Raw genomic sequence first — 9723 nt, 5'->3', positions numbered from 1 at the left:
GTTCTCTTGGTGCATCTGCCAAACTAAGTGAAATGCGGTCACAAACTTGGGTTTGCAAGGATGTTATCTTGAACAAAACTTAAACATAATCTTTTAAAACTAAAATTACGTTTTGTTTTAAGTATTATGTAGTTAAAACAAGCGGAAGTTAACTTGAGATTAAAATAAGAAACTGCGGCGTCGCGGTAGATTATCCGCTTCTGATGCAAAGCAGACGACGACGTGACCACGCCTGTCTGTGGTCTGCTGCAATAACTTTGGTGCAGTGCAATTTCGCCAATTTAATGCACGTAGTAGCTTTTATTACAGCGAAGCTGTTAGGGCGACTAGAAGCACTCGAGAAACGTTATACGCATGCATTACCGGTGTCCAGACTCAAGGGTGAATGACCGTGATGCACCCAGATCCAATTTGCATGGGGAGGAGGGGGCAATTTTGTTATGCACGATGTACGATTATTGCTTAAATTGTCTAAGTGACTGGTAGCCTTTATAACGAAATTAGTTTTACAAGCTTTCGAGAGCGTTACAAGCGTTACAAGAATATATGCAAAATCGCCGCGCGACTGGACGCTCGAGGCACTTTGTGCGTATTCGCGGGTTTCTTTCACGCTCCGAAAAACAAAACAAAAATTAAATTATGGGGTTTTACGTGCCAAAACCACTTTCTGATTATGAGGCACGCCGTAGTGGAGGACACCGGAAATTTCGACCACCTGGGGTTCTTTAACGTGCACTTAAATCTAAGCACACGGGTGTTTTCGCCCCCATCGAAATACGGCCGCCATGGCTGGGATTCGATCCCGCAACCTTGTGCTCAGCAGCCCAACACCATAGCCACTGAGCAACCATGGCGGGTTCCGAAAAACACTTTTGTGTAGCAGGTATCGAGCAACAGAAAGCTGTATCGGGAGTTTTTCATTGTTGCTCTACAATTTTCTCATTGACACTTTTCACCTAATTACATTGAAGAAAATGATTAATTAAGATTAATGATTGAGGCTAATGACTCACAATAAGGCCGAATAAAAAAAAAACATAATCTAAGTATCTCCAAGCGACGACAAGCAACGTTACTTTAGTTCTGTCCAGATACGTGACATTTGCATATTTTTAATGTTTGGCTCAAGTTACGTGCATGGGACCTGTATATGCGCTTGAAATTCGGAAAGCTATGTTCTAACGTTCTTTTTGTGCGTGCGTACGTGTGCGTGATAGTGGAAAATCTTAGTGTGCCCGTAACAATGGATGTGCATACTCCACGGTATAGCTCAGCAGACCTCTGTTTCGGCGGATATCGTAGGCGGGTGGACGGTACGGAGCTTTGGCCAGAGCTTCAGGGAACATGTAAACGTTTTCGCAGCGCATTACGGCTGGTCCAAAGGGTGCGAGCAATGTGTAAGGTGTTTGCATAACAATTGGGGCTAGAAATGCATTCCGAGCTCGCCAAACTTTCTGCTTCTGAATTAAATAAGGGTCATGCAGTGTCTTTTGCTACTCGTTCTTTACTTGCCAATCATTCTGAAGCAGCGTCTTCTCATATGTTTTTGACTCAGTAGCGCTCTTCGGTGCGGCCGCTATCTGATCGTTTATTTTCGGTCTATAATCGCTCGCGGGTGTGCTCAGTAGCGGTAGATTTGTTTTTGCTGTGCACAAGGCTTGGATCGTAGATGTTCTGCACTTAGTAGTAGCCTGCAGCAAACTAACCCGTACTATCGCAAGTCACTCACTCACTCTGTGGACCGTCACGAAACGTGCAGCTTCGAATTATTCGTGTAATGTCGGTGTAAATTAAGCCATCCATGTTTGCGCGCATTGACTCAAGAATGCGCCCATTCACTTATTCTTGAGACGTGCGCGACAGAATGGGCTTAAATTTGAGTGAGTTGGGGTGTGTGTGTGTACATAACGTGTGAGAAACTTAAGCGGCGTTACTCCCGTTGTCACTGTCTAGCGAGTGGAACTCACTCTTGATGACGCTACGGGGTTAAGTCCCTTCTTTGGAGCTTAGCGATACAACGCTGGTGGATGCATGAGTGAATTTTTTTATCCCAGAGGAAAGCCATGCATCGCGACTGGCCGGCAACACAGTCTGCCCTTGTGTAGCTGCGGTCCGTGATCTTGACCACACGTATTCATTCCACTCCTTAATATGTCAGTCCCTATTTTTACAGCACACCATTGCACACGACTTCTCTCTACCACTCCACATTTTGCAGCATGAATGGATCAGAGTGCGTTAGTGATCACTCAGCTGTATTTCAGACAGCTGATCGCACAGTAGCAGTGTAAAAGCACTGATGGGTTGGTATTCGCGTGCTTTCGCAAATTGCGGCACGCCGTCGAAGGCGCCGTCTCGTTCCTCTGGACTCTAGTAGTGTTCCTGTATATGCTCCCGCAGGGAGCAGAGTTGCGCATAGGTCCGCTGTCGTGATCCAGCTCTGCAGCGAAGCCACTCCTCGCGCGCGCAGGAGCCAAATGCCGCGCGGTGTTCCGCCTTTTTCTCTAGTGGTCGCGAGCTACAAGCGCCAATTGTTCGCAGGCGCTTAGCAAAGGGCATTTCTTAATACAGGCTATGCTCCAACGAGTCATTCGTGCAGTCGGAGGGGGTGGGCTTCCAACCAACCGAAACTTTGTGTGTAGCTATGTAAACACGCATATACAAACACACACATGAACGTACAAATAGGGGGTGGGACCGCCTTCGATTCTGTTGACCAGAGACGCCGTGAAGTCAAGTAGTATTTATTCGGACAGCAACATGAACAAAACAGACAGCAACGATTCAGTGGCTTCGCCTTATAAAGGGAGCATGGGTGCAGTCGAGGCATGCGATTGGCTGGCGATACAACAGCACATGTGAACAATGACCGCGTGCATCAGATACGCGGCGCACAGTGACAAGGGAATACGCGTGATAAACGTTGCACAGATACAACACTTCCCCTCCAACAAGATCAGAATCTGTCATACGTCAGACGATCTGGCTTGCGCTTATCACGAGCGCTGCGCCTGAGCAGCACAGGTGAACCGGCATCGTTCTGTTCTGACGTTGACGCACTTTGGGCTCCACGTGAGGGTGGGCCACCATCACTCCGGTCCAACACTGGCCGGTTTGAGGCGGGTGCAAGGACACTTTCACTTTCAAGCAGTTCACTTGCATGTGGCAGAGGTACATCATTTTCCTTAACACTACCAGGCTTTACACAAGAATGTCGCAAATGGTCCGCGTGCACAAACCGCGTCTGTCCATCCACAACCACAAGGAATGTCATTTCCGATTTCACATCCACAATTTTGCCTGGACGCCATTTCACCTGTTCCCCACGTACTGAACGCACAAACACTCTATCCCCAACAGAAAATACTCTGGGTGAACTCCTCCTCTTGTTTGCACTACGTACATTACTCTCAGATTTGGCATTTATTGCATCCTGCAGATCTGGTTTCAATAACGACAACCTTGTGCGCAACTTCCTCCTCACAAAGAGTTCAGCTGGTGTTTGGCCGGTGAATGTATGCGGCGTCGTTCTATAAGCGAACAGAAAATTATCAATTCTGTGCTGCAGTGACCTGGAACTTCTATTCCTCTGGTCTTCCAGCAATTGCTTCAACAGCGACTGCTTTACTGTTTGAACAGCACGTTCGGCCGAACCGTTAGACTGAGGATGATATGGCGGAGTAAGCGTGTGCTTAACCCCGTTTGACAATAGGAAGTCTTTAAACTCTTTTGCACGAAACTGCGGCCCGTTATCAGTGACTACCTCTTTCGGTAGGCCATGACTTGCGAACAACGAGCGCACTGTTTCGATCGTGCATTGCGCGGTCGTTGACGTCATGACTTTTATTTCCAACCATTTGGAATAGGAATCTACAGCTAAAAGGAACATCTTTTTTTCTTTTTCAGCAAAGTCTAGATGTATCCTCTCCCAACTGTTTGTGCACTACTTCCAAGATGAAAGCGGCGCTAGTGGCACCACAGATTTTGTGCTTTGACAAATTTCACACTGCTTTGCAGTTTGTTCCAAGCAGTTGTCTATCTTGGGCCACCAAACCATTGACCTTGCAAGAGCTTTCATCTTTGTAATGCCAATGTGTTGCTCATGCAACAAACACATAACTTCACTTTGAAGCGAATGTGGTATCACGACTCTGTTGTTCCACACCACACAACCACAATCCACTGAAAGTTCAAATCGCCTCACGAAGAAAGGCTGATAATGAGCGTCCACAGTACGCGGCCATCCGTGCCATACCATTTCACGAACAGCGCTCAGAACTGGATCTTTCACAGTTTCACGCTCGATATCTTTCGCAGTTATGGGCAGTTTATTGACAGGCGAAAAATAAAAGATTTCTTCTGCCTCGTCACCGGCGTCCGGCAGTGGAAGGCGTGATAAACCATCTGCATTGGCTATCTTTGTTCCTGGTCTGTGCAAAATACGAAAGCTGTAGTTAGCAAGAAAAATTCCCCAGCGGTGGACTCGAGCTGCAGCTACTGCATTTGTGTGGTGCTTAGCCTCAAATATGACTGTTAGCGACTGGTGATCAGTGATCACACTGAAAGTACGCCCGTACAGATATTTATGAAATTTCTACACTCCAAAAACAACTGCAAGCGCTTCTTTTTCCACTTGCGCGTAGTTACGCTCAGCAGGCGTCATCGTCCGCGATGCAAACGCGATCGGTCGCTCTACGCCCTCAACCACGTGCGATAGCACTGCGCCTAAGCCGTAAGCAGAAGCGTCACATGTCAGCTGTATTTCCTTCCTTACATCATACAGTTCCAAGACCATGTCTTCACTGATCAAATTCTTACAGCGACTGAAACATGCGTCACACTGGCTTGACCATTTCCATGTGCTGCCCTTGCGCAACAGTTGGTGGAGAGGTTCTAGCACATTTGCTAGGTCAGGCAAAAATTTGGCGTAGTAGTTTACTAGGCCCAAAAATGCCTTTAGCTGAGTCACATTACTTGGTTTTGGCGCTTCTTGAATCGCCTTTACTTTTTCTGCTGCTGGGTGTACGCCATGCCTGTCTAGCTCGTGCCCCAAGTAACAAACATTTTCTTGGAAAAATTTGCATTTCCCGGCGTTTACACGAATGCCGTGCTTACTAAGCGCTTGTAGCACTTGCTGGGAACGGTGATAGCACTCTGTCAGGTTTTTACCTGCTATTAACACATCGTCCAGGTAACAGGCTGTTCCCGGTATGTTTTGTAAAACCTGGTCCATCACGGCTTGAAACATTGCGGGTGCGCTTGCCACTCCGTACGGCAATCGCCGGAACCTGAAAAGTCCCATGTGCGTATTCACCGTGAGCAGTTGCTGTGCCTGCTCATCCAGTTCAAGCTGTAGGTAAGCCTTCGACAAATCCAGTAAGGTGAACACGGTCCCTCCAACCAGTGACGCGAATATGTCCTCTGGCAGAGGCAGTGGATAGTGGTCAAGTTCAATATCCCGATTGACCGTGACTCTGTAATCCCCACATATCCTAATTTCTTTTCCTGTTTTCTTTGGCACGATAACTAGCGGTGTAGCCCAATCACTGTGCCTGACTCTGTACACCACACCAGCTTTCTCAAGGTCACGCAATTCACTCTCCACTTGTTCGCGCAAAGCATATGGTACTGGTCTCGCCTTACAAAAAGTTGGATGCACATCGGTTTTCATCCGTATACTACCAGTGAATCCTTTGATAGAACCATAGCCTGGCTCAAACACATCACCGTACAACTGTTTCAACTTCTTTTCAGCTTCCGCTGCTACCATCTGCCTGCCCTCCTGTACGTTATCCACGTCACGTTGCAACTGCTGAACAGCGTTTTGCAAGTCAACTTTTAGTGTAGTCATCCAATCGCGACCTAAAAGCGTCGGCATGCGGGCTTCATTTTCTTGCTTTGCAATTATCAGAGGCAGATTGTAGCTTCGGTTCTGATAAGATACATTGACGTTTGCTACGCCTTTCACTTTGAGTGCAGTGCCATTATACACTCCTAGACGCACGTCGTCTTTGGAACATGGATAGTTTGGAAAATTTTCATCAAAGTCTCTTTCAGACATTATGGTCACAGCTGCTCCCGTGTCTAGTTCCATCGGAATCTCCTTGCCGTTTACTTTTACTTTAAGCACAATAGGCGGAGAGCTATGAACTTGGTTAGTCGTACTAACAGTAAGCAAGTCTGTTGACAGCAAGGTCTCCTCAACTTTGTGCACGACCTTTGTTTTGCACATTTTCGCTACATGCCCTGGCTTCGAGCATTTGAAGCAGGTACTTTTGAGAAAAGGACAACTCACTGGCGCGTGCAGTCCGCCGCATCTATAACAGGCGCGAACAGTGCCTTTCCCACGTTGCTTCCTTGGACCGTTTTGGGGGGCACGCTGCTCGTTGCTAGCGGTCTTCGTCGCGTGTCGCCTGCCTTGCGTGGTGGGCTCCCGATGCCAGTAAACGTCCGCAGGACTGGCGGTTGACCCCTCCGGTAGCATTTCTCGGGTGTCTTTCTGGGCCGTTTCCAAGGCGGTGGCAATTTTGCATACTCGCTCCCAGGTGACTTCGTCGTCTGACAGGGCAAGAAGACGGCATCGAATCGAATCCGTCCTGATTCCAGCAATCAGTCGATCCCGGAGTGCTTCTTCCAAAAAGCTTCCAAACGAGCACATTGCAGCCAGTCTTTTCAGCTCAACGATGAACTGTTTTAGGCTTTCATCCGGCTCTTGCTTTCGCTGGTAAAAGTGATACCGTTCGGTAACCACTGACCGTTTTGGAGCATAGTGCTTTCGGAGAGCTTCTGTAGCTTCTTCGTACTTGACTTCCGTTGGTTTCTTCGGCAGCAGCAGGCTACGCAGAGTCACGTAAGCCTTTTCACCCAGGATTGTTAAGAAGACTTGCAACTTCTTACTTGCGTCTATTCCACTGGCGGTTGCATACAGGTCGAACCTTTCCAGGTAGACTTCGATATTGCCAGAGTCTGGGCAGAACTCGGCCAAGGATCCCAGGGTGGTGGTCATCACTGATGTCCTCGCTTGCCGTGGCGTCGTTGCAGTTTCCTCAGGCTTGGTCATTGCCTCTGCCCGAACGATCCCATCCTCGTCGCCATGTTGACCAGAGACGCCGTGAAGTCAAGTAGTATTTATTCGGACAGCAACATGAACAAAACAGACAGCAACGATTCAGTGGCTTCGCCTTATAAAGGGAGCATGGGTGCAGTCGAGGCATGCGATTGGCTGGCGATACAACAGCACATGTGAACAATGACCGCGTGCATCAGATACGCGGCGCACAGTGACAAGGGAATACGCGTGATAAACGTTGCACAGATACAACAGATTCTCCAAAATAACATACTCCCGTGGCTCGAACAGCTCCAAGGTTCGCTCGCAAACGCGCAGTACATTGCCACAAAAGGCGGTGCAATGATTTTCAGCATGCATATGAAGTTGCCTTATCATTGTCAGAAACCAAGAAATGTTTTAAAGAGTGTTTAAAACTTCACGCACGTAAGGTGGACACTTAGCGCATTTTGGCTGCCGAAACCAACCGATTAATGACCGTCGCCAAGAGAGCTATCGTGCCCGCAGTTATGTGAGTGACCGTTAACAGAGCGTCATTTATCACTAACCATCGTTCACAACAGCTGCACGTTTTCGATACATGCGGTGCAGACACAGATTTAAGCGCATTTCAAATGTTCACATGCGCACATTTTAAGCAAAGCTTACTTTTACGATTCATTCATACCACAGACTAATCAGCTATATAGTAGCAGCAAATCTGCAAATAGAAAAAGATTCAAGATGCAAGAGCTTCTAGACCAAATTTATTTCATACAAGGGAATGCATGAACGGCTGCTGGCAGCAGGCCAAGTGTGCTGGTTCTTGGAACCTTGGGGGCAGAATTCAAAGAAACTGGAAAGGCAACAAGCTATTAAGAGTAACAACAGGTTATTTTTATTGCACTAATCACATCAAGATGGCAAACTTGCAGAGTAATTATTCACACAGTGCAGACTGTAATCTGACAACACATTTTTCTTGATCTCTTACCACTCAGAGAAAAGCCAGTAGTTGAAGACACCGTATCAAGTCAATGAAATCACTGAAGCAGGCTTTGGCCAAAAAGCCAGGTTACAAAGCTTTGTGACCTATCACATCAGAGGCAAGGAAACTTTACGTCAAGTGAGCCACCCCTTATGCCAGGCGTACGCATCTCAGCGTTAACAGAGGTGTTACTCGAGATATATGTTGCTTTAGGTGTAAACAAGGCGAACTCACCTCGCATATACTCGTACCTTTCGGAGCCGGCCGGTCTCGACCGATACGCAGAAGCCACACAAGTCGCCGGCGCACGTCTGTCCGTCCGCATGGCACCGCGTAGAGCGCTTTACCGCCTTCCGTGCGGTTTGTGCAGTGTGGTGCGCTGCACCCCGTCATACTGGAATACAAGTGCCAGTAGGATGTGTTTCGTATCACTTCACCAAGGTCCTTGACTTCACATCGTTGAATACCGTACCTGACACCCGCAGCTGCTTCTCTGAACGCACGATCGACGGTCCGCTGATTGCAATGGCGATGGCACTGACGGAAACAACGAGTTCGCATGAGTCGGCGATGCGCCCGTAAAGTTGGCTTCGCTGCGGCGCGGATCATTTGACGTCATTTTGCACGCTCGACCAATAGCGGGGCGAGCGGCGCCGGAAAAGGTATGCGCAACTCTGCTCCCTGCGGGAGCATATACAGGAACACTAGACTCTAGAGCAAACTAGCGACATCTGATGACGCAATCTAACTAGAGAGCACCAAACGTGATACAACAGTCACTTACATGTACTACTTAACTGCTGGTGTCAATGTGATTTTCCTTCGACGATAACACTGACGCAACAAAAAAATTTTTCGAACGCATGGTAGTTTGACAAAAACCCCAAGGTGTCGCTAGCAGCGTTGCTACTGCTGTCCACGGCTCCGATAACACGGTAATCCGCCGACGGTAAAAAAGTTTACAGACAAACTAAAACTCTCCAGTAAAACTGGCAGCAAAAGCGATACGCAGATATCCAGATTAGCAGTAACAACAAGCTCCTCACCACCAATGACTACGCGGCCGAGGGAGGAGTGAAATAAAAAAAGTCGCAGTTTGGCCCGAAAGGCGAAGCATCAATTGCAATAGCAAATTAGCGGACAGCTATACGGAGTAAGAATAGGGGTTTTATTGGCCGTACAATGATGTGAATACAGGCACACTAACTAAATTAACAAGCACAGTGTCATGCGCGCACAAGAAAACATGAACACATCTGACTCGATGACCGCGGAAACTCGCTGTCAAAACGTTGGCGTGACGAAACGCGGCAGCAGCAGCGAGCGAAGTGACATTCGTGCTGTCCATCGTTTCTGCGCAAAGTGAGAGCCGAGAACACACAGCACGCACAAAAGCTACGAGCCACTGACGCAGCTAGACTCTGCCCCCAACGCAGATCGTTCTCAAGATACGGACGAGCTACCGCGCAAAGCCGCCACATGCGAACTTTAAGAGAAAGCTTTAGCTACACTCTACCTTAGCTCGGGTGTTCCTATCTAAATACATGTAAAAGGAAAATTGGTTTTTCTCGGAAATCAGTGTATCGAATTTGACGTGGTTTGTTGCATTTAAAAGCAAAACTTAAAGTCTAGTGACTGTTGGTTTCCAATTTTTGATATAGGTCATCAATTTTTAATAAAGATTGTC

General features: G+C 47.7%; 1 long non-coding RNA gene across 1 annotated transcript; it reads right to left on the bottom strand.

Moving 5' to 3' along the window:
- Nucleotides 1-7796: 7796 nt before the first annotated feature.
- Nucleotides 7797-8485, bottom strand: LOC140217129 (uncharacterized). Its single transcript, XR_011893633.1, has 2 exons — nt 8271-8485; nt 7797-7904 (listed from the first exon to the last, which is right to left on the bottom strand). It is a non-coding gene; the product is annotated as an uncharacterized lncRNA (long non-coding RNA).
- Nucleotides 8486-9723: the final 1238 nt, after the last annotated feature.

The sequence above is a fragment of the Dermacentor andersoni genome, chromosome 4 (genome assembly GCF_023375885.2).
Source record: "Dermacentor andersoni chromosome 4, qqDerAnde1_hic_scaffold, whole genome shotgun sequence".
Taxonomy (NCBI): domain Eukaryota; kingdom Metazoa; phylum Arthropoda; class Arachnida; order Ixodida; family Ixodidae; genus Dermacentor; species Dermacentor andersoni.
The sequence above is the reverse complement of the archived record's forward strand: the minus strand, read 5'-3'. Positions and strand labels throughout refer to the sequence as shown.